This window comes from Gallus gallus, chromosome 3, assembly GCF_016699485.2.
Source record: "Gallus gallus isolate bGalGal1 chromosome 3, bGalGal1.mat.broiler.GRCg7b, whole genome shotgun sequence".
Taxonomy (NCBI): Eukaryota; Metazoa; Chordata; class Aves; order Galliformes; family Phasianidae; genus Gallus; species Gallus gallus.
Genome location: NC_052534.1, coordinates 30,258,769 through 30,283,619, shown reverse-complemented (window position 1 = coordinate 30,283,619; position 24,851 = coordinate 30,258,769). Strand labels below are relative to the sequence as shown.

Here is a 24,851-nt window from a genome sequence, read left to right as displayed (position 1 = left end):
ACAAGAGGTTGGATAAAATGATTGTTTTTTGTTCCTTAAGGTGGTCAGTGCAGACCGGAGGTTGGGGAATATCAACAGGGAGCTCGGCAACAATTTAATCCTGTGGAGAAGGGCTGCAAAGGTAGTAAGCTTATGCTTTGATGGGTGTTTGGGAAGGACTCACAGCTGGAGCAGGATGTGGGACCCTGAAGCTTGAGTGCTTCTGGGCAATGAGTAAGATAGAGCTGCGTGGCTCCTGCTGTGATGAATTCACACCGTGTTGCTACCCTCTGTTCTGGGAAATTGTTCAGATGTATCGAGGTGTAAACAATCTCTTCCTGTAGGAGGAGCCCAGGAAGGAAGCTAGGTGTCTCATCTAGTTCTTCCCTCAGAGCTGGGACTGATTCAGACAGCGATCTGAAAGCAAACTGAGGTTGGCTCAATTGAGATAAAGCACTTGTGAGGCTTGTCAGAAAGGAGAGCATTCAGAAGGACAGGGCAAGCACTCTCTGTTGTGGGTATCTGCCTAGCTCCTGCATGAACAGGTGTATTTAGTTAGATATGTTAATATCCTTTTCTGCAGGGAAAGCAACTGAATCGAAATGCTCAGTCATTAGGTGCTGCAAGGAAAGGGTGCATGCTAGAGGAATGCAAAGGGAGTTCTTTCTGCCAAGGGAAGATTAAAGAATTTTACAAATAGGAGTTGAGAAAAGAAGTAGTACTGGAGACCCTGTCTATACATCAAAGAGGTGGAGCCCGGTGTGATAGAGAGTCCCCGTTGCTTCTTTAAAAACACAGAGACAAAACAAAAAAGAGTGGCTGAAGAGGAAGCAAGGCAGAAAACAAGACCCTTTAGAAACCATCAGCAGCCAGGGAGGGAAGGAAAAATGTATGCAGAGCACTCTTGATTTGATGCTCACCCCAATGTCCTGCTACAAAGACACAAGCTTTCAAAAGAACCAAAAGCAAAAACAAAAACAACAACAACAAAAAAAACAACCACCCAAAAAACAAAGCTTGCTCCCACCTCTCTGGGTCTGTGTCAGACTTTGAAGTTCACTTTTAAAGGCAAAGCTGACACAGAGACATTTGACAGGACTCATGCTTCTAAATCACATGGGTGCTTTTGTAAACATTACTTTTGGGTGTACTTAATATCTCCACTATTAATCGGGTTGTGGGGAGTTAAAAGGCCATTAATGGCATCAACTAATGCTACTTAGCAGGGCTGAATTGCAAATGCAAGTTTAGACAGAGAACAAATACAACGTGACTTTGGAGAGCCAAGCAAAAAAAATTAGCATTTTGATCTTGGAAAAGCCCTCACAAAACAAACACCTGTTAATCAACCCAAAACACACAGCCCGTGAGAAGGGAGGAGAACCTTGGTGGATGTGATATTGGGAGAACCTGTTAGTGTGCTAGTTAAAGACAGACATAGGGCTCAATAAATGGAAGGCAGTAGGTGGGCCAATATGTGGAGGACAGTTGATAAGACCTTGGCGTGCAGTTTGGCCACAAGGATGGTCAGTGGAGTTTGGTCCTACTGGAACAAAGCATGCACAAAACAGTCTTGCTCTGAAATCTGTGGCACACCAAGCCAGGGTCCAGTGCTAACCTGGATGTTGTGCCCAGCAAACCAACAATGGTGACAGAGGGCCTGGACGGATCAGACAGGTTTTGGAAGACTGCTGTGGGACAATGACCCAAACCTGCTTGGTTTGGATCTGTGATGGCTGGCTGTATTTATGGGGGCATGGTAGTACCTATTCACGCTCACTTGTTTCTACTGTAGCCAGGATAAAGAGACTTTAACAGGATGCTTGCCTGTTTGTAAAGATATAATTGGTAGAATAGCGCTAAAGGAAAATTTACCTTGAGTATAATGGGGAAAAGATTAAAGAGGGAAGTGCACAGGAATATGAACAGTTCCTGAGGCTTCCGAAGGAGGTAATGGCTTGTGTTCCATGAAGTCCAATTTTGTATTGTCACAGAGGGCACGAGGATAACCAAGAAATATTGTTCTAAATACGTTAGCTGCATAGTACTTCAGATAGATGGATGCTCATTTCTATATTCTCAGTGTTCTTATTACCTCTTAGGAATGACATGAAAAAACCACCATGGCTGGAAACAGGAAGTGCTCAGAAATGAGAAATTCTAAAGTCACGATTACTCTTTGTGCCTTATTTCAGCCTTCTGTATGTGTCTGCATTGTGTCACAGTCACAAGATGATCACTGTATACGATAGATCGTCGCTGTGTTCCCTGAGTGAGTATTCAGAATTTTTTCTTACCCTCATCACTTGACCTCAGACCTTGTTTACCGAACACCACTTAAGCTTTGGGTAGAGTGCAAACTGATTACATTTCCTCATGGGCTTTTCTGTGACACTTTCACTCTAAATCTGAGCGGTTCACAAATATGTAGAGATTTCCCCTTACTGCAGCTCTTGCGAAAAGAAGAAGGAGCAAGCACCAACTTCCATTTTACTGAAGTGAAATGAGGACAGAGAGATTAGGGGAGTTGGAATCACTAACTGGCCGTTCACTTTACAGTCATATGTTTGTTTTTCTTCTTCATTTTTTAAAGTGCATATTATATATGTTCAGACAATGGCATGTTATTAAAATCTACAGAGTGCAGAGGATTACTGTTGTGAAAGACAAAATTGCAGATATATAAGAAAAAACAATTGCTTTTGGTGAATGTAAGAGCTGAGCACGTACTGTGAGAAGAGGACAAGGAAACGAAAATTGTGGAGAGGACTGGGAGGGGGAGTGGAGAATGGTGGGTGGACAAGAAAGCCTAATGTTGGGAAAAGTTCAGTGAATAAATTAGAACACTTGAGAACATCTTTGGGCAAGACATGAAGTTGAGATGATAGAAGCAAATGAGCTGAGCAGCCTCTAGAAGGCCCTTGTTAGTGAGCTTTGATGCTGAAGTCACCCAAATTGGAGAGGAAATCAGTGGCAAACATGTGATAGCCTGATACAAAATATCCATGAGGGCAAAATACATCCTTGGCTGAAACAAGAGGGATTGTGGTACAGGGAACTTCTTTCCAGGGTTTCTGCTGGGAATGGCCAGGATTCTTGAACCTCTGGAACCAGAGACTCCCATAATGTTACTCTGAAGGCACTTTGCTTGCAATGCAGATCACTCGGTACTTTTGCCAGTCTGACCCCAGGTGTCTGTAGCCTGGCAAACAGATTGGGAGGTATTGGCCAACTGTGAAAGTGCTTATTTAAGTGACAGCAGCAGGAGAGGGCTAGGCAGCGTTCAGCTGCGCTAATGACCAGATAATCTCTTCTCCACCTCCAATCCCCTCCCTCATTTCCTACAAACCCCCAGCTTGGCAGTAAAGGAGTTAGGGGTCCTGTGGAAAAATCCAAACAGAACTACGTGATCGTGTCTTTAAGGGCTATACTATAATGCACAGGCACAAGGAGGAGAATTAATGTTGTATGGCAAGCCTCCAGACTAGCATTTCCTCACTCCACTGTGCAGTCATAATGTATCTTCTGCATAGTTCCCCATGTGGTATTGCATCGGCTTACAGGGGGAATCACAACAAAGAATTTTCAATGGCTTGAATGCACCTTTCTCTATCACTGTGATCCTGAGTGATGTACCCCACATACCATGGTGCTCCCCATCTCGTATTGCCCCTTTCTCTCACCCACACCTCATCTCTCAGCTCTGAATGATGCCTCATACTTTTTTCCCACTCTTAGCCCCCAGATCCTTCCACGTGTATCTCCATTTACCTCTCTGCCCCAGAAGATGGAGTAGGTCCAGGTCACTTTGAGCTGGAGATCTCAGCAGGTGGCAGTGGTGGCAGCAGCAGTTGGTCCCAATTCCCTCATGTCCTTGTGAGGGGGAACATGGGTGCACCTCCTTCTCCTGCAAGACAAGACACAAAGCCAGGAGGGATGCCCAGGAATTCTTCAGGGAATGCAGTGCTTGGCCTGCTTCTTCTGCTCACAAAATGCTAACGCTGGCTTTTCTGAGGCTTATGAGGTGGCCGTGCAGGTGCAGTTTTAAGGAAGCTGTCAAAAGCACATTCTTGAGGGGAAGGCAGACCTGCATTTGGGTGCCAGCTCTGAAGCATGAGAGTCACACATCAGTAGGAAGGCTTCACGACGAGGGAAACAATGCATTTTTCTTCTTCTTGTCAGAAACAGCCGCACCACTTAAGGAGAAATCCAAAAATCAAAAATGAATGAAAGGAATCAGCTTGAGGCAGACACCCAACATAGGGAGTTGCCAGCCAGATGGATAGTGTGACAGTTATAAGTACCTGATAACAGACTTTTAATAATAAGTATTAGGCTACTTCAGCATTAGGTGAGACCACCTCTAGTGAAAGCACATCACCTTTCTCTTTTTAAAGACGTTTTTTTGATACTCATCACAGCAACAAATTTGCTGAAGAAGCACAATGATGGGGTGAGAAAGGCCCCGTGAGTAGCTGCTGCTGTTACATCATGAATGTGTCAGAGGACAGCGGGTGCCTCTCCACCAGTTGCCCTGCTGCTGGGTCCTGCTCCCTTCTCCCCTCTTGGCCCTGCTTTCCTGGGCACGGTGCCTTCTCACCCGCTGCAGCTGCTCCCTCTGTGCCTGCCTTTTTCCCTCTGGGCAGCTGCCCGCTCAGCCTCCCAAGCAACCTCCTCCTTGCCTGTCCCTCTGCTGGCTTGGGCTGATGCTGCCTTCCTTTCCCCTTCCCTCTGCTGTCAGTGTGCCTCAGTGGTCTTTTGGAGAAACCTCTGCCTTCCTAATCTGCTGTAAGATGCACAGAACAGGGCCAAAATCTTAACTTCTGTCACCCTTCTCTGGAGCCAAGGCTGGGTCAGTGGCCTAGTGACTTCAGTGGGACAATCCCAGTAAACATCATCCAAGACTTGCTATAGTGAGTGGGCCAATGCCAAGTTATACCAGCAGAAAACCTGGCTTGTTGGCTTGGGTTTCAGAGTAGCTTGGCTGGTCTGTGCCACAGGGCAAGCCAAACCCTGACTCCAAATGAATGCAGAAATAGGCAGAAACAACTGTGTACTCCCTCCTGTTCCATGTCATCCTCCTTCTACATCTTTCATCCTGGAAGCATGTAAATGTAGAGGGAGTAAACGTGTACACAAGTTTTCAGTTTTTGTGTGCACTGATGCTTGCTCTGTTTCATTTCTGGAAGAGTCCATTTGTCTCAGGAGATGTAGCACACAGTGCTTTATTGTGTTTGCATGAGCTGTTCCTGCTTTTTCCTATCATCAGTGGTGCATTCACTCTCAGCAGCATGTCTGCCATGATTTAATCATGTCCTGGACCCTCAGCTCTAGGCTCACAGAGTGTTCCTCTAGATTCAGAGGAAACTGCTGTCTACCTTGTTTATCACCCTTGAGATGCTTGGACAAATCAAAACAATCATGTGCAAGACCTAGCATTGCTTTCTTCAGCAGTGCAAACACTCGTTTTCTTACTTCCGCTCTCTCTGTGTGCACTTCAGGGCTCTACTCAGTCATGCAGCAAGTTGGGTGAGGTTGGAGATGCATGAAATTGGAGACTGATTACATTCATGAGTCTCTACCTGTAACATCCATGAAGAACTTTGTTGTGCTTAACAAGTCAAAAAATATGCAACCTGGATTAATATCATTACGTACTACAAATGAGTAAACTTTTCTTGTTGTCACTCTGACTTGGTTTTTCTGCTTGGTCACTCAAGCCATAGGTTGTGAAAATCACATTATGAACTTAAGGATAAAATATTTCTGAGAGCCAGAACATTACATTAAGGATTTTAATGTCAGTATCTGTTAAAATTAAGAGATTTCTTGCTCTTTTCTTCTTCCTCTTCCTCTTCCTCTTCCCTTTCCCTTTCCCTTTCCCTTTCCCTTCCCCTTCCCCTTCCCCTTCCCCTTTCCCTTTTCTTTACCTTTCTCTTTCCTTTCCCTTTCTCCTTCCTTTCCCTTTCTTTCCCTTTCCTTCCTTTTCACTTTCCCTTCCTTTCCTTCCCCCCTCCGCTTTTTTTTTTTAACTGAAACTTCCTTTTGTTTAATTGAAACCTTTTACCGCTCATAATTTACAGTAAGAGTGTGCAGAAATAATTCCTGATACTCAGTGACAGCTCTGTCCCAAGCAACTATGTCCTGAGAAGACACTTTTAATTTTTACAGGGTTTGTAGCATCTGTGTAGTGAAATGTTTTGGAACCTGCCCAATAAATATATCAAAGGTGTTCAGCCCCGGGCTTTCCCTGCCAGAGGAGATCTGAAAAACTTTATCTGTGCATCTAATCTGCTGAAGAATTTGGCTTCCACCAACTGAGTCAATATTTCAGTCCAAGTGGAAATTTTCTCTTTGAATGTTTCAGAGGCCATTTAAGGCTGAATCAACTATGCTCTCCTCCATAATTAGAAAGGAGCAAGCATCCCCTTCTGTTTTGCAAATACTGCCACTTACTGTCATGCAGTATCTCCATGGCCTTCCACTGCAAAGCTGGAGGAATGTTGGATCATCCAGATCCAAGTTTCCATGACATCTCCATCTTCATTTGGATTCCAGAAGTGCTTTGCCATGACTGAGGTTTCACTCTCCTAGACACTGTTCAAAAGCATAATGAAAGACCATCTCAACTCCCATTACATTACAGATCAACAAAGGGAAATGAACTATTCCTGTTTCTGTTTCTGTGGAAGGAGCAAAGGTTCACTCACTGTTTCCTCAGTTGTCTCGTAGCTTTCCTAGAAAACTCTTCTTTCTTTCTTTGAGTCAATTATTATCAATATTTTATGACTCAGGATTGTCCTGGAGGTTATCATTCCTTCCATTTCTTTCTGTGAACATAAATTTAAAAGGTAAGGCAGGACTGCAGACAACATCACATTCACTGCACTGGAGGAACCTCTGTTTTCTACTTCCAGCCCTGTGCCCAGCTTACTATCATTACAAAATGAAGGGGTATCTTCTGGTTGATTGTTAGAGGGAACTATGCTCTGCTAGTCTGCTATATGGATGGCCTGATATTTGATATTTTAGATATTTGATATCTTTTCCTTGCTATTTGCTACAGCAATTTTCTTTCTGATGGGAGACCATTTCTTTCTTTCTTTACAACATTGCTTCTGTCTGTACTCTACCGAGTTCCCAGTGTGAGTTATTCTCCTGCAGTCTTTGAAACTCCTAGTGGAAGCTATTGGAGTTACTGGAGACAGGCACTGCTGTTGCCATAATCAGTACTGGAGTGAAAGCCTTGTCCAATGTGATATCCACACTTCAAAGTGACCTCTTGGCTCATTTTTAATTCCTTTGTTTCGTGACTATACATGACAAGATTCTTGGCTGCTGTAAATGAATGTAACTTCACCAAAATCAATGGATATCAGTTTATATCCTTCAACAATCTAGGTAGGTCACTCCAAAAGTAATGCCTACCAATTTATTTCCATGGAAACTACAACAGATACAAAGAGCACAATAACACTATTTGATAGAGCAAATTCTCAGCTACAAAGCAGTACTTTTCAACATGGTCACTGCCATAAGCTCTGCACTTTCTCCAGTGATGAACAAGAGCCTGCACGGCACACTCATCAAAATCTGCACCAGCAGAGATGACCCACTGTTTCACAGCTGATACAACAGCATTGTTGCTAGGAAAGTGTGACCTGCACAGTCCAGCTTTCACTGTTTGGTCACCATAAACATTCAGCAAGCATCAATGGGTGCCATATTTTCCCTCATGGAGGAATTTGGTGACACGCCTTTGCTTCATAAACACTTCCATGTCAGATGCCATTCTGTCAGACTGCCCCTCTGCTGCCTTCTGTCACACAGTGACAAAATGTAAGGGAATATTGACAGGAAGGTTCAACCTCTATGGCCATACCACCAACATGCACCTCTGATGTCACAGGTCAACGTAGTAACACAGGAGGCATTGCTTTTGGAGAAGCCCTTGTAACGTAAGGTCACTAAGAAAGGAATCAGTCACATGCTGAGCTAAAAACACTGCTTTCTGAAATGTGCTAGATTTGTTTTTTGCTTCATTGTTCTTATTATTTTCCCTAGTGTCTCCTTTCATTTTTCCAGTATATTTTAAGTAACCAGAAGCAAAGTAAAAATCAATAGCTGAAGAACTGCTGCCTCTTCTTTTTCTACTTGTGGTATAACTTGCTGGCTTAATCGTTTCCCAAATCTTCCTTTGTCACTCCTAAGCTTCAGAGCTTCTTGCCATGGTTATGCCAGTCTGATGTCTATTTAAACCGAGCGGCTTCCTGCTCCATAACATTGGACGGGCTCATCAAATCCTGAAAAACAACTTTTTCTTCTGCAACAGCATGCACAGCAACTATGTTTTGAACCAAGAGCTGATGTGAGGGTGACTCAATAAGTCACACGATCAGGGCACGGATGCTCCTTGTGGAAGGGAGGGCAGAGATGGACACTTCATAGGTAGTAACTCTCCTACCAGACAGGAAGTTGAGGAGGCAGAGAGATAGCCTGATGTGAAAGGCAGCACAGAGGAGCTCATATTGCCTCCTACCACCATGTATTTACCATTCTCTGAATCAACATTTCCCTTCCGTGGTTCCAAAATTAAGCCACGGCTTTAAACTTGAAATGTTTAAAGAAAGGAGGGGGGAAAAAAGTGTCTGGGCCATTCTTCAAAAGCCCCGTGTAAACACTGGGTGACCCGTTCCTTGTTCTTTTCCTAACCTGGCTGAACTCTGGAAGCAAGCAATAAACAGCAAAGGTTAATTAAATCCATTTCTAAGTTTAACACCCGTGGCTCCCCACCCTGTCCTAACCAGACTTTGGGGGTTGTGTGTTATGAGCAAATATAACCTGGTTTGAATTCCAAAACATGATTTCAAGCTTCCTTTAGAGACAAAGAAAACTGATTTCTATATGCTGAAATGAGTCATTCAAGACAGGGAACCTAATTAGGGTTGCAGCAGCAGCAGCTAATTTCCCCACCAAAAAGAAATTTTGTGCACTAAAGAATGAAGTGCTAGTTCCGGGCAGCAGCACCAGGCACTCAGTGTAATTATAATTTATATGGCCCTCACTGCTGCGGTAGTTAAGTGCCTGACAAGAACCAAGGGATTTGCTCTGAGGTAGGGAAAAGTTTTCTTCCCTTTTACAACCAGGGAACCACAGTGCAGAGAGATGAAACAGCATGCCTCTGACTGTTGAGTGGATCTGGCCAGGCTGGACTCTGGTTGCCCTAGACCATCACTGATGCTTTCAGCAGGAGCTGCAAACTTTGCTTTCACCTTTGCCTTTGCCCTGCTCGCAGCCCTGGGAAATCTTGATCCACCTCTCAAGCAGGCCAGTGAAGGGAAGGAGCAGTCTTCCCTCAGCAGCAGGGCCAGATATCCGCAGCTCCAACCCAAGACTGAGTTCTGTTCACAACATGAAACTGGGAAATATTCCATGGATTTTAGAAGGTGAAGAGCTCAGTCTTCAGTTTTCAAAGGATGTCAGACTGCGTTAGCTGTATATTCTCTCTTTTTGGGGAACTCACACCTGACCCAGAGCTGCCACCATTCTGATGCCTCACCAGAATGCTAGGTACCCAAACAGGATTAGATGTGAGTAACCCTAAGAACTCCCTGGCTTGCAAAACTACACAACAGGTTGCCTTGTTTCCATTTTTTTTTTTTTGGGGGGGGGGGGGGGGGGGGACTCCAAGAACTGCATAATTCAAAGTTTTTCTTTGAGTCCAGGAAGAACATTAATTCTTGCTCATGTTAGAGAGGGGAGAAGACACGCTGATTTGCTTCAAGAAAAATGTCTTCTGTAGAAAAGCAAAAGTCAGGCTGGAAACCTACAGTGGAAAATCTCTTTTTTCTCAAACTGAGACATTTTGGTTTTGTGCTGGGTACCCAATACCAGAATCCCTTGGAGAAGCTGCAGCCTTTGCCACTGCCTCTGAACTACATTTTGAGTCAAGTAGGAAAAGGCCAAATCCACTCAGGAGTAGGGCTGAAACACCTGTGAAACCAGGCCCTGGCCCCAGTCTCCTCTGCTGGTATGGGAGAGATGAGAGCGGGGCTGGTTGCCTGCTCTACCAGGAGTGCTGGTCCATCCCAGAGACATGCAACTGCTGTGTGGTTTGGCATAGCACAGAGGCTTCATCCAGCCAAAGAGCTTAGCGCTGCTGGAGACTTTCCTCTGGGCCCCAAATCCGCTTTCTTTCTGTCTTGGGGGCTTTGTTCAGTTTTGGAGGTCAGCCTAGAGCAGGCTGAGCAGCTAGATAGGGTTTCACTTTCACCATAAGAGGATATCTTTGTCGTAGGAAGCTCTTACAATAACTCTGTAAACATGAATGAACATGTTTCCCTGATAATGTCAAGTGAAAAATCCCATATTTTTCTCTTTCTTAATGAGCAAGGCTTGCCCTTCAGTGTCTCTGACCTGGAGCACATGTTATTACTGTCGGGTGACAGTGCTGTAATCCCATTCTTGTACTTGATTTATGGAGGCAGGGCCTGGGGCTGCGTCAGGTCAAGGCCCCGTTACGCTAGACACTGTACGAGCTCCTAATGAGGGAGTCAGGCTGTATCTCGGAGAGGATGGACAAGGGCTGGGAGCAAAAATGAAGGCCCAGCAGCTGAACCTGGAGCAGGGCAAACGTCTCCTGAACCCTGGAACGATATCCCAGCTGCTGACTTTGTTGCACTTAAAAAGTATTCCTGACTTTCTGCGGTCCTAGCTCTGGCGCCAGAAGATCTTTCTGTTTTGTAGCTGTTTCACCTAATGGGTCAAGCAGCAATTATTTGATGCACAGACACAATAGTGGGTTTAAGTGACACATATGAACTTGATTATGATTTCCTATGGGGAGACAACCACATCTGCTATGCTTCAGGCATGATTCAGGGGATGCTTTTTTCCATCTCCTCAGGTTGAGAGTGCCTGTGTGAATGTAACCACAGTGACGCACAGAGCTGAAGGAAGGATGGGTCCAGCAATTAAATAGAAAAAGAAGAATGCCTTATTAATGACCTCAGGCAAGATGCTGATGAGCTCTGTGTGGTGCCCCAAAGGTTAGCACGAGCTGCTTCACGTGAACAGGAAACCAGGGCAGACAGCAGAGCACAGCTTTCACATTTAATGGGATCTCCCTTCTCTCCAAGAGGAACAGCATGAAGCAAATGGACCGTCCAGCGCTGACTGCAGCTTGTGTGTGGTCTGTGAGTGTAACTATGTGTGCAATCCCATAAGGATGCCTACTCAAGGGATAGCTTCTGTGAAGTGTTTTGGGCAAGGGAAAAGCAGCGATGCTGGAGGCCGGTGGAAAGCAGCACCTCAGCAGCCTCCTGCCATGTCAAGATAACGTTGGTCTGCAAATATTTCTTGGTAAACTGTGGGGACTGTGGTGCAGAGAAGGAGAAAGAGAAAGGGTTCCTCAAACCCAAACATCCCCAGATAAAAGCTGGAGATGACTGTCCTTCCCCTGCCCCTTCCCCAGGAGCCAACCCAGATCACTTGGAAGACTCTCTCTGTCCTCTTGCCATGACAGAGGCGCCAAGTGCTGTCCATTTCCGTCACCAACACAGAATTTGGGAGAACCTTGTTGAGGCCATGTAGAAGCACTTTTCTTCTCTCTGCTTTGGAATCAGACTATATTTTTGGGAAAGGAAGAGGACAGAGGGAGGAAGGAACAACAAATCCTCTTTCGCTCTGAGATGTGCACACGTGTTTTCTGATGGTTTCCTTATTATAAGCTCTTCCATCTCACCGCTTTCACCATTCCCTAATAATTCCAATAAATGTCAGATCCAATCTCAGTTAATGAAATGTACACCTATTAAATGACCAAAGTGGAAAAATGGCCCACCCTGACTCGCTGCCTCGAGACCCAGCTGCAACGCCTGCTTTTTATCCTGCAATCAGATGATTTTTACCAGGTCCCTAGGAAATTTCTAGTAAAATAAACAAATTTCAAAAATTCTATGGGACTTCCAGCTTGCTTCATGAAGGAACCCTGAGATGTTATTCAATACAAGGAGCCATTTGGTTCACGTGTGATTGCAAGCACTAACCAAAGGCAGCATAATGGGATAGGTATTTACAACATAACCATTATCTTATCAGAGCTTCAGGTACAGCTGTAAATAGCCTGTTCCAGCTGGGCAATCTGCTGAGTTAAATGGGTTCTACTTTTAGAAGCAGGAACTGGAGAACATGTCCCACTTAAATGCAGATTCACTTGCACCCAAGGGATGGAAACTCAAACAGCAGACCCTGGCCACGGAGGAGGTCCGTGTTCTGTGCAGTGTTGCTTCCCTCCCTCTGACGCAGCAGGCTGAGCTCACACGGATTGCACTGCTAGCACAAGTGCTCTGTTGACAGAGTCCTGTTAGCAGCTCACCAACCGTAGAGAATTGCAGTTCCCTGGATGGGAGGTTATTTTGCACAGTCAGACAAAAAGAAAGTCAAGGCTGAAGGTGGAAAAAGAGAGACAACTTTAGAAGCAGTGAGAAAAAGAAAGGGAGAGGGCAGAGAAGGACTGAGGAAGGAGAACATAAAAAATGAGACCAGAGAAAGAATAATTGTTAAAGGACAAGCTTTGCGACTGTCTCCTTGACTGTGACCTGCCTGAATGGGACAAAGTGTTTACTCTCTGCATGCTGCTATGCACCGAGTGCCAGGTAAAAAGACTGATCTTCCACACCCTGGCAGTAACATCTCTCTTGTGCAGTGTCAGCAGGAAACAAATCTGTTAAACTTAGACTCAGTCCCTGGGTTTCAAAGGAGCCTTGTGAAGAATCAGAATTGGGTTGCATGGAGTTTGAACTTGTCTAGAAATGGGAGTTATTTCAAAGAAATGAAAGTAAGAAGTTTTTATCTCAGATGTGAGAAATTTGAAGCCCATTCCAGCCTGATGGAGATTAAGTCTCCAGTCTTTCATAAATATCCTGGAGGCAACTCTACAAGAGAGCTATCAGAAGATGCTATCCAACATTTTGGTGGGCTAGGTGGATGAAACTAAATCTTGCTTATTATTGGATGTTTGGCATCAACTCCACTAGAGAGTGGGTGATTTGTGGTGACTGACCACAAGGGAAGGTGGAAGTGGACTTGAGTTGGCAATTAATGGCAGAGGTTTGGGAGTCTAGAGAAACCAGCCCTTGGAAGTGTTAGCAAGGAGTGAGCCAGGGGTACCTAATCTACTCACATACATATACCAGGGCACAGAAACTGAGCCAGGGCAAACAGAAAGCAGAGGACAGATTAATTTGCAATAAACATGGAAGCAGTTGCAACAGAAAACAGTGTGCTTGATGAAGGGTATTTAGTTACAAGCTCTCAATAAAAGCATCCCGCATCACAAAAGTATGCAGCTTTTGGCAGTTTGCAAAGACATACAAAACCAAAGTGCATTTATGAACATACGACTGGGGGAACAAAGGCTTGGAACATTTAAGTTTGATGATAAGTCAGAAAGTGAAGTTCTTCAGGCTCCAACTTATGTGTATACCATAAAGCTCAAGAAGTAACCCTGTGATGCTGAGGTGAGACAGACACCATCAAATTCTGAAATAGTGTCATTATCAACAGAAACTTTTCTACCTTTATATTACAGGTTGAGAAGAGAATGGATTGCAGACAGATATCAGGAGAAAGACTTGGTGTTGCTGGCTGATGAAAAGCTCAATATGAGACAGTAATATGCATTGCAGCACAGGAAAAACAACTGTATCCTGGGCTGAATCAAAAGGAACGTGAAGGTCAGGTCAAAGGAGGTGATTCTCCTCTTCAGCTCTGCTCTTGTTAGATCCCACCTAGAGTACTGCATTCAGCTTTGAGCCCCTGCAGAAGAAGGACATGGACCTATTGGAGTGAATGCAGAGGAAGATCATGAGTATGATCAGAGGGCGGGAGCACTTCTCCAAACTTTGAAGACAGGCTGAGAGAGTTGGGGTCCTTCAGCGTGGAAAGGAGAAGATTCCAGACAGACCATATTAGTGGCCTTCCAGTACCTACAGGGGTCTTACAAGAAAGCTGGAGAGAGACATTTTACAAGTGTATGCAGTTATAGGACTAGGGTTAATGACTTTAAACTGAAAGAGGGTAGAATTAGATTAGATTTAAGGAAGAAATTCTTCACGATGAGGGTGGTGAGGCCCTGGAACATTTTGCTCAGAGAAGATGTGAATGCCTCATCCCTGGAAGTATTCAAGACCAATTTGAACGGGGCTTTTAGAAACCTGGGCTATTGAAAGGTGTTCCTGCCCATGGCAATGAGGTTGGAACTAGATTGTCTTGAAGGTCCTTTCCAATATAAACTGTTCTCTGATTGTATGATTCTATGTTAATAAAGACAAAATGGCAATGCAGTCATATGCAGTCACACAGGACGGGAAGAGTCCATGTTGCCAAGCTACACGGGATGTTTGCAGAAGAGCAGATGCTAATCAGAACGTAGAGAGCAGAGGAAGCCCAAGGCACATGCATATCTGGGTTGAATCAAAGTTTACAAATGCAGACGTATAACTTGTTCACCGAACAGATGTAGCATCTCTTTTTAAAGAGCTGGTGGGTGGCCTTAACTGCTATGAGAGGGTTTAAAAACAACATAAATACTCTCGCCAATGGGAATACCCAAGTGACTGTCAAACTATGTGTAAGAATTGAGTCCTATGAGGACAGAGAAAGTTATTAAAGTTTACCTAAATTTTGGGCATTTGCTGAGCAAATGGGCACCAGCTGGGCAAAAACCAAACATCTCTTCACCAGCCTGGGACGGTCTGGGTAGGGTTAGAATTTGATGAGGAGATGAGCAGGGTTGAAAACGGCTCATAGCTGGAAGCAGGAGTGAGGCTGTCATGCAACAGGAGGAAACAAAGATCTTTCTGGAAGGGGAAATGGGTCACTCATGAAATGCAGGCATGTGGGAGGAAGGCATTTTAGGAGCTTAGGTATTGTGGTGAGTGTCCTTCCACTGCCCATTTTGCTTCTTACATACGACAGGGACAAATGGTTGTTGTAGCCTGTGGCAATGCCACTTAAGCAGCCAATGCCCACTTCCCAAAGCAGACGCTTGGGATTTGATCTCATGGGAGATGGTGAATGGGCTGTATTGAGGACATTATTTTTCCAGGACTTCCTATAGGCGGATGTACAAACCCAGATCTCTCCCACTACAGATATTCTGAGCAAGGGGTTTTCCTTCGGCAACAGTTTCCATTGGTGGCTTGCCTCTCAAGGGTCAGCTACAGAACAGGTCCAGCAGTCAGACATGGAAAACAGGAGAGTGAGATGTCATCATTCACCTCTCTTAACCCTTTCCTGAGGCGGGTGGGGCTACCACCCATGCTCAGCTGCACATCTTGAGTCCAGCCTTCAGCTTATGCCTTGCAAGAGGATCTGAGGAGGCTCCTTGGAAGCTGTGCAGCTTGGACAAGGACACAGGGTAGGACATAAGGGGAATACACAGGTGTGCCTATTTTGGGGTGATGTTACGGCTTCAATGTGGAGGCCGTCTGGAGTAGGAGAGTCTCTTGCTCCTGTTTGACAGATGGAATAAGCTATCTGCACAGAAGGCACTACAGGAAGAAGCATGAAGGTAATTTGCAAAGGGTGGCTGAAGGATAAAAAGGGAACTGTGTTGTGAGGCCAGAATGACGCGTGCATAAGTAGCGGACGTCAGCACACAACACAGTCAGGTCCTTCACAGGGTAACACAGGGAGCTCTTTTAAACACACGCATACATGCACACACAAAAAGAACAATTTATGGTTGTGTCAGATTCACGTCTGGGCTTCTCATTAAAATTAATGAGGTAACGTCTCTGAGGCATTCTGAAACGGATGCAGCCTAGGGAGTGAAGGAAAGACCTCTATCACTTTCAAACAGCTACTTAGCAAAACCAATTGCAATTTTTATTTTCTATGACCACTCATCAAACTCACACCAAGAGCAGAGAACACTGTTTAAACTCATAAGCAGTTGGCCTTTCTTCAGATACTTTTAATACAATGACCAAAATTCAATGGCCAAACTCATGCTGAAAACATAAAAAAATTAATCGGTCTGGGAGAAGTGCTAACCTGGTCCTATTTCGTATCACTTATGGAGTTATATGAAGGTGAAGACTAGATTACTACAAATATTTTTAATTAATTAATGTATTTTCTTCAGTCTAAAGAATAAAAGAAATGAGAGAAGACGTAGTGGCAAAATGGTGTGCAACCGCCTGTCCCAAACTCTATCAGCACCCTAGAAATGGACATACAAGTCTTCCTATCCACCCAGAGGCATTCTGCTGCACTCTGGTTACATGAACATGTACTGTATTTTGGTACAACCATTGCCTAATTGGGCTGAGGAGGAGGAAGCCATTCTGGGTTACCTGCATTGAGTGGCCCCAGTGCCATCAGTACAGGGAACATCCTGTAAGAGAGGCAGAGAGATGCTGTGCTGGAGAAACAGATGTGCTCCTCCCTCTCCCGGCAGAGTCCATTCAGCCCAGACCTTGTCTCTTTGTCACTCACTGCATGCTGTGCTTTTCGTGCAGACAGTGTTTGTGGCAGTGCTAAGCGCGCACACCTGGAAAGGAAGTCAGTGGGAGCTGTATGCTGAGTGTATAAAATACTGAAAGCTTGCCAGCAGCTTTGGGAAACAGAAGCTTGAGTGCCTTCGTTTTGGCACCCACAGTTAGTGAGAAACATCAGGCAACTTTGACCTCTCTATTTTATTGTGCGTCTGAACCACCTCCTCTCCCATGCACGCTATGGAGAAATAGGCATCAGTTTTTTGAAGCTCTCTGATTTGAGGGTAAGGCCACAAGGACACTCAGTAATAACGACTACAGGACAAAACAGGAAAGAAAAAAAAAAAAGAAAAAAAGAAAAGGAAAAAACAGTGGAAAACAGGCCTGCAGGCCATGCACTGGTTAGGGCAAGCAGCTAAGCTGAATAATTATGCACAGAGTCAAAACAGCGGAAAAAGAGTATGGGATCATGAAATTGAGTGCTGCACAGTGCCATATGCTCAAGGTTATGCATGCAGATTGCAGATACAACGTGAAGTCTGCAGGCCCCAGCTTCTGATGGGCAGACTTCACTGGATGCATGTTTGCTTAATGTAGGTAGGTGCCTGTGTGCTAAGCACTAGGTGGACGTGGAGTTGACATCCAGTGCTGAAACATACCCCCTTTCCCACTAGCTGAACATCTCTCTCATGTCTCCTTCTTGTCTTGCACGCTGCCTGATTTATGAAGGTCCCCAGTCAGGATGCCCTGTTCTGTACTGAATAATTGGTCCTACCCCTCCGTGTGCCTGCAGGTTGGCTAGCTGCCTGCTGTCCCAACCCCTCTGTTTTATTGCATGAAAGAAACAGACTCTGAAGTTCATCCTGACTTTTTCTGTCCACATATATCAGGAAGTGGGAGATGACAGTCTTTTTCTTTCTGCATATTTTCAAAGACACAAAGAGGCACAGAGCCTCTTCAACATGATATATCAGTAATTTCATTTAAGCTGGAGAATTATCTTTCAATATATATCATCGGTATATTTAAGTTTTATTTTATATCAGTTTGATAAAATTAAACTGGGCCTGCTTTCTACAAATGTCTTGGATGTTTTCCATTTCTGTAATTGTAACATCTACTTACTGCACATTAAATAAGAGGCCTGGCAGAAGTCTATGCTACTCCTTGTTGTATGAATGTCACTGAACTTTGTTCAGGTTCTCCAACCTTATGCAGAGTTTAACAGTATCAAACACATGGAAGCCTACCATCTTTTTGTTAATGTCCCCATAACAAAATAAATGTAATAATGCTTGAGAAAGAGAAGCATTTCATGACTCCTAGCTCAAGTTGGTACAAATAAAATTGCTAGATTATAGGAAATGATGAAGAGCTATAAGTGGTCCATCATCCCATCCTAGGTCAGCTCGTCGTCATCCTGTCTCTGGTTCTCACAGCACCAAATGTCCATTTATCTTGCCATTTCTTCTGTTACTGTGTGAACAGTTGGTCTCCTGCACCCAGCAAACCTATTCTTCCTCCTCCCACAGCTGCTGTTTTCCTCAGTCTTTTCTTCAGGTCTTCTTCCTCCTCCTCAACCAAAGGTCTGTCTATTGAGTGTATATCTTGTATGTCTGCAGAGCACCTGGCTTTCATTCCCCATCAGAAAAACGTACTGGCTGTATGAATTTCTAGATGACAGCAGCCTTTTCTCTGAGCTGTGAGAGCTGACATTTCATGACAACAGCCATGCCATTCTGTCAAGCTTGAGGATAATGTTATCTCCATGGCAGCTAATGGTGTCATCCTAATTGTCGTTGATCCTCTTTGGGTCTTCTCACTGCTACCATCTTCAACTCCTCCTCTCCATCCTTCAGGTAGATGCAGCCACTTCTCCCATTTTTCCTCAGTACATCCTCTAGGTTCAGTTATTCCCTTCTTGTGAGTTGTAGCCAAAGGCAGGAGGTATGCACCTGTGGTCTCTGACCAGATCACAGCAGACAGTACCTACCTGCTGGAGCACTTCTGCAAGACTGCACAAAGTGCAGGTGACAAACTGCCCTTAGACCCCTCAGCTACAGGCAAGTGTGTGGGGCCGCTCACCCTCCTCGAGCACGGGCCTGTTCTTCAGAAGCAATCTTCAAATCATAGAATCATAAAGGTTGGAAAAGACCTCTATGACCATCTGGTCCAACCACCAACCCACCCCCACCATGCCCACTGACCGCGTCCCTCAGTGCCACATCCACGTGGTTCTTGAACACCTCCAGGGACAGCGATTCCACCACCTCTCTGGGCAGCCCATTCCAATACATCCTCACTCTTTCTGAGAAGCAGTTTTTCCTAATATCCAAATAATACCCTACATCCTCGAGGGATCCTCTCTTCAAACACTACAAATTCTAAAGCCCAAACTCTGTTAGTCTGCTCACAGCACCTCTGCTCTCAGGCAGGAGAAGGTGTCAGTGGGAGTGATGATGATATGCCATGGCTGAAAAGACTCACCCAGCTGCTCCGCAGCTCTGGAAGAGATGTGCATCCTGCTGGTGGGTGTTGAGGAGCAGGGGGTGTGGTATTGCCAGAATGTGTCTGTTAGATCAGATGTTTCTGGGATGAGCTGTGTAAGTGCATGCTCAGTGGTCAGCAGAAGTCACGCGACACCATCCGGATGGAGACATCCCGCCAGAACAATGAAGCATATGAAGGTTAGTGACTTTCTCAGGCCAGTGGCTGGGAGATATCCAAGGAATGCAATGGGAATATGACTCTGCTGGGATGCTGCCAGTGACTTAGGATCACATGCCTACATGATGCTTAATATGCCATGCAGTGCCTCTGGGCATCTGATGCCAAGCAAGAAGTTCATCCCTGTTGCTGGGCTCTGCACTGTGCAGAATTTGGAGCAGGGAGCTGCAGCTGGCTGAGTGGCTCAAGCCCATCAACTGGGGCTGAACCTACGTGGTGTGCTTCCTTTCCCCCTACTTTCCTGCAAGAGAGACTGTCTGGGCTACTATCAGCTTTGCTAAATGCATCTTACCTGAGACTGACAGCACCCTCTTCCGTTCCTCCGGCAGTTCCTTCCATATCATCAAAAGGCGGTGGGTGTGTTATCAGACAACAGTTTTGCTAAAACGTGAGATTACCTCAACTCACATTTTAGAACACGTTTTTAACCCTTGAAGCTCCAGAACAAATTTTAACACTTTGACACACCTTAATTTCAGCATGAGAGTGAATGATTTCCTCTCCTTCAAACATATTTTGGAAATCCTGAAATTTCTTTCCAGACTTGCATTTTTGGGTGCCTGAGAGGTGCTTTTTAAATGTGTGTGGGGGAAAAGACAGTGAAGAAATGTTCAATAGACAGGGGATAACCTTTTCCATGATGAGACTGTCCTGGAACAATGCTTGAAAACACAGATAATAACTTAATATGGGGTAGGAGGAGCCTTTTGTTAGGCTGTGAATGACAGGTTGTTCTCCTGACAGCCCCAAGATGCTCAGGAGCATTGAACTGTGCTGTCTAGTATGCAGAGACACGAGGTTCCCAGGGAAATGCCTCTAGTGGAAACTTTTGGACCGCTCTCCGTAATTTCTTTTTTTAAGCAATGTCAAGGTATTAAAACATAAAGTGAGCCAAAAAGGATTTGTTAGCTCTCTATGATCATGGTTCCTGGCTGGTTTTATGCCGCTCTCAGCACTGTGGGGTCCAAACTCCTAAGGTTCCTTCCACAGCAATAATGCAGATAAGAAACCTTGCCTAATTGGAGAGAGCATAACATTCAGGAGAGCTGGTGGCCACAGGACAGACACGGGTGGCAAAAATACAGCGACAGTGAAGGATGAAGGCAGCGATTTTGATAGATGTGTGGTAGATGTCTTTCTAGATCCGTGGTAAGGAAAGTCTGCAAAGGAAATATTAATTACCGTGAAAGAGTTAAATAAGCTCTGCCAGAGGCAACAGAGAAGACCATGACAAAATGTTGTTAGCTTCGACCGTCAACATGTCATAAAAAGATCAGGGTGAAGTATTTGTAAAATTCTGAATGACAGAAGTCCACAAGGTGTGTCATTTTAAAATAGACACAGGAGCGCAAACAGAGCCCTGCACAAAGTTAACAGAGTTCACGGAAAGTAAATGGAATCAAATCCCATTGCACAATAGAAGGGTATCCAGAGTGCGAGGTTCTGTCAGCTCACCAATGATGTGAGAGTGGGTACGGTACAGACAAAGAGGCCGTGCCCTACAGACATTTGTTCTGTGGATGCTGTCGCTGTGTGGGCAGCCATCTCTACAATAAGGCAAGGAGAGGGGACAGTTAAAGGAACAAAGGAAAATGTGCTTGACAAAACCCTTCCTGTGACATACCACGAGCAAGTTTTCTCAGGTCTGGGGAGATCACTGCACTCAGTTTCACTCCATGCATTAACGCCTAGAAAATCTCTGCAAAGGTCCTGGCAGGCAAGAAGGAACAATCCAGGAAACTCCATAGTGCTGGGAAGAGATGGAAAGGAGGGTTTTGGGGTGGTTTTTTTTTTTTTTTTGGTCCAAGGACCTAAAGAGAACCAAGGCTCTGCCTACATCTGAGATAACTGAATGCAGTAACATCATGGATCTGCATCCCCCAGCGCAGCTCCCATGATGCCAGCCTAGCAGGCAGCTCCTGCAGTTGTGTTGGCTTCAGTGATGCGAGCGCTTGTCCGGATGGGGTCACAATGAAGCTCTGCGAGGGACGTGCCAGCTCGCAGATCCCATCTGTTCAAAGCTGGGTACCTCCTATTGCTAAAATTATAATCTGGCTGTTAGTGAGCGAGCCCAGTGAATACAATAAGCAAGTATTTGGTTGTCTCCTTCAGGCAGTTTACCCCTTGTGTTTGGCAGGACCCCATGCATATTACTGCTATTGTTTTGGATGCACACTTTCTCCCTTTTGGCAAGTTTTGCTGTGAACTCAAGAGGGAAGCAGGAAAGCCATTCTCAGATTCTACTTAGAAGAATTTTTAAAGGCCAGGACAAGCTGCTAGAGGGGAAATCTGTCAGAATGGGGATTTTAAGAAAATAAGTTGATGCCAAAATTCAGTGCAAGAGGACAGATGCTTTGATGTTGGCAAACCAATTCTTGGTGCTCAGATGGATGGAACTACAAGAATACAAAGCATTATTATTAAACTAAACACTGAGTTATTCAGAGGCATAAAACAATGGATTACAAAGGAGAAGACCTCAAATCTTCCTTGCAACATCACACCAGTGAGTGCGTTGGGAAGGCTGATGATTCTCCCAGCCAGGGAAAGGCTGATGCTGCTCACATGAGAGTTCCCAAGATCTAAAGCAGTGTATCTGATATTCTGGATTTACAGGCCATTTGCCAGTGAAAGGAACAGGACCTGTGTGAAGCACCTTTGCTAAGTGAATGAACAAAGAAGAAAGAAAAAGAGGAACCAACACAAAGATCCTCAGAGCACATCTGAGGGAATCCATGTGCTGGCATCACCCTCAAGCTTGTGAATGGGTGCGTCCCACGTGTTTCACTGACACCTCGCAGCCCCCTGGGAGCCTTGCCAGGAGGATCCTGATATGCCCCAGGACCTGTCACCAGAAAGCGCCTCCCAGCCTCCACCAGAGGTATATGGCTTTCTCCTCACTGCTGCTTGTACTGTGGAATTCACAGTCCGATTTACAAGCCCCTCTGAGCTATTAGTGGTACAGTCGATAAGCCAGGAAACATTACAGAAGCTGCGCCTGTGATTTATGTCCCTTGCTAAATATAAAACTCCCAAGGCTCTACACATCAATATTTTGGAACTAAGCACATGGAAATATTTGATGGATTGGGAGAACAAATCTCCGTGGCCAGCCACTCACACTTGCCCTTTTGTGAGCAATCTGTCTTTCCCCGCGGCAGACAGGAATTTGGGCGCAACAGCTGGAGTTTCAGTATCTCTGCATGCTTTATTTGTGAGGGAGCCTGGATCCAGGCCATCCATGCACTGACCATCCACAGATGAGACTGTAGCATCAAGGGTTGCAAGAGAGGCTATCCGTCCTCTACCATGCATCCAACACCGCAGCCTCAGTGGCCCCTCTGCAAAGCATGCTGGAGCTCTACTAGGGCTCTACGACCTCTCCTTGCTGTGCTCTGGGATGGGGCCTGCCTAGCTGAGTAGCTGCTGCTCTGACTGCGGGCAATGTGAGCTGCCTTTGTCAGAGCAGTAACAAAGGCAGCGTATGCTCACCACTCAGATCCAATAGCTCTCAGAGTGGTGAGGTGTTGGAATGGGCTGCTCAGGGAGGTGGTGCAGTCACCATCCCTGGAGGTGTTCAAGGGCCATGTGGATGTGGCACTGAGGGACATGGTTAGTGGGTATGGTGGGGGTGGGTTCGTGCTCGGACAAGGTGATCTTAAAGCTCTTTTCCAACATTCAATTCTATGATTGTATGATTTTTCTAACAGTGTAAATTTGCAACACTGAAAGGTGACATATGCTGCTTCAAAGTAAGGACAAGTGGTCAGTGCACAGCCATCATTGACTCCATGGGTTGTGTAGGACAAACAGCCTCCAATCCATACACACGTAGTTACATGCAATGTAGGCATATATGCCTAGCTGCTGTAAATCTTTTTTAGCTCTGCTAAAAAAACTTGGCCCTAGATGAAGCTATGCCAGATCTGCATAGCCCTGGATATGGATCTAACAAGCAGTATTTCAAATCTGCCACAAAAATATCCAAATTTTGGACTAATCTTTCAGTACAGCACTTGTTTGAACAGCCCATGTTATGCTGCTTTCACCAGAGGAGAAATGAAATGGAGAAAAGTCATGTAGCATTTTCAGTGTATCATCAGGTCTTTATGGCAGATGTCCTCTGACCTGTTGAATGGTCAGGCTGAGCCACAGTGTAAGAACCCCAGTGGAACAAAGTAGAGTGTGCTGTGCAAAACACACAAGCCCCCTCAAGACTAGGGAAAAAAAATAAAAAAATCCACAACCCTTTATGCAAACCCTTTCACAGTTCCCTTTTGTGCATACTTTAGCATCTAACATTTATTTTGGAGTGGGGCAGAGAGGTGGATTGGCTGCTTGCCTGCCTTCTGGGGTGGAGAGCTTTGCATAAAAGGGAGGAAAAAGAGAACATCAAAACCAGATTGAGGGGGAAAACAAAGTCACCTCTTTGCAGAGTGAGCCCACAGCTTTGTAAGTATTCAGGATATAGTGGCTATTTTCCAGCTATTACTATTCTGAATTTGTCCAACTGAATAGCCTAGTGGAGTGGCCATGACAGAGTAAGAATTCACATGCTCGTCCTCACAGACGAGGGCGGGGTTGTAACACATAATGGGAAACACAAGGTGTGCATAATTGGTCCCGTTGTGTGTAAATCTCTGGGCACTGGTTTCATCCCATGGTTCCCCATAACACTGTGTATGAATCGCTGTATCCGAGCTCATGAGTTGGAGCGAGCAGTGCAAGCTATCGTTCTAGCTGACTGAATTTCTGTGATGTATTTGATTCTCTAGCATATCAGTGTCTCTCTGAGATAAGACCTGGTTTGGTGACCACCTCAGTGCAGGGAAGTCTGACTGCACCCTGGAATGCCAGATCTGGGTAGGAAAGGCCTCACCACAGTGCAGGAGCATTACAGGTTCTTTCTGGTCATCGCATCTACTTTTCCACAGTCCTGGACAGATAGACAACCATTGCCTTCACCAGCAGGAGCATAAGACAGTATGGTAAGGGACACCTTCCTGTGTCCTGAAAATAATCCTTCAGAAGAAGATTTGTAACTATCATAAGCAAAGGGGCAAAAGCCACAAATACAAGGAAAAACAGGTGTAAAACATAGCAGATGCTGTTTTCTGTAGCTAAAGTGAGGCTTTTGTTAGGTAAAACTCCAGCAATGCTCTAACTCTTTCCTAGTGACATGTACCAAATCCCTGCAGCGGCCTTCCCTGGAAGAGCTCTTGGAGCCACCTGTTCACTGGGCAGGAGGAATACTGCCAAACAGTAAATCAGCAAAGCTCTTGACTTACATATAAAATGCCCAGCCTCCTTCTACCACGCCTACAGTCTGCATTTCAGCCTGGGCACTTATTGTTATACAGTTTTGTGAAGCTTCCAGCTCCTCTTTCTCAGACACCATCTTTCAGATAGAGCTGTCTCTCAAAAATGTCAAACAGAAAATCATACTATGGACCATGTCAGGCAGCTGTGTTTATACAGCCATCTCTGCTTCTAGTCACTACCACTGGACAGTAAGATGCCTTCTTCAAAGTCACCCTGTGTTCACATAACTTGATGGCTCACAAGGAACAGCCAGGTGGTTGCACTCTTACTCCTTCAATATAGCTGCAACAGAAGGAGCCCTGCAAAGCTATGAACTACAGA

At 45.1% G+C, this 24,851-nt stretch overlaps 2 long non-coding RNA genes across 14 annotated transcripts in view; one reads left to right on the top strand and one right to left on the bottom strand.

Annotated features, from left to right (window-relative positions):
* LOC107052902 overlaps positions 1–24,851 on the top strand; it is an 83,040-nt gene that overhangs the window by 26,901 nt on the left and 31,288 nt on the right. For 4 of the 13 annotated variants that reach the window (XR_006938821.1, XR_006938830.1, XR_006938824.1 and 1 more), the window contains exon 2: positions 2,175–2,251. This is a non-coding gene — a long non-coding RNA (uncharacterized LOC107052902). Of the gene's footprint in view, positions 1–2,081; positions 2,252–10,885; positions 12,636–13,570; positions 17,635–24,851 lie in introns of those variants that run through there. The other 9 variants (XR_006938834.1, XR_006938829.1, XR_006938823.1 and 6 more) reach the window with 5 other exon arrangements.
* LOC107052903 lies at positions 974–21,183 on the bottom strand. Its single transcript, XR_005858590.1, has 7 exons — positions 21,046–21,183; positions 20,833–20,958; positions 18,969–20,368; positions 6,690–6,809; positions 6,436–6,576; positions 3,751–3,886; positions 974–3,181 (listed from the first exon to the last, which is right to left on the bottom strand). It is a non-coding gene; the product is annotated as an uncharacterized LOC107052903 (long non-coding RNA).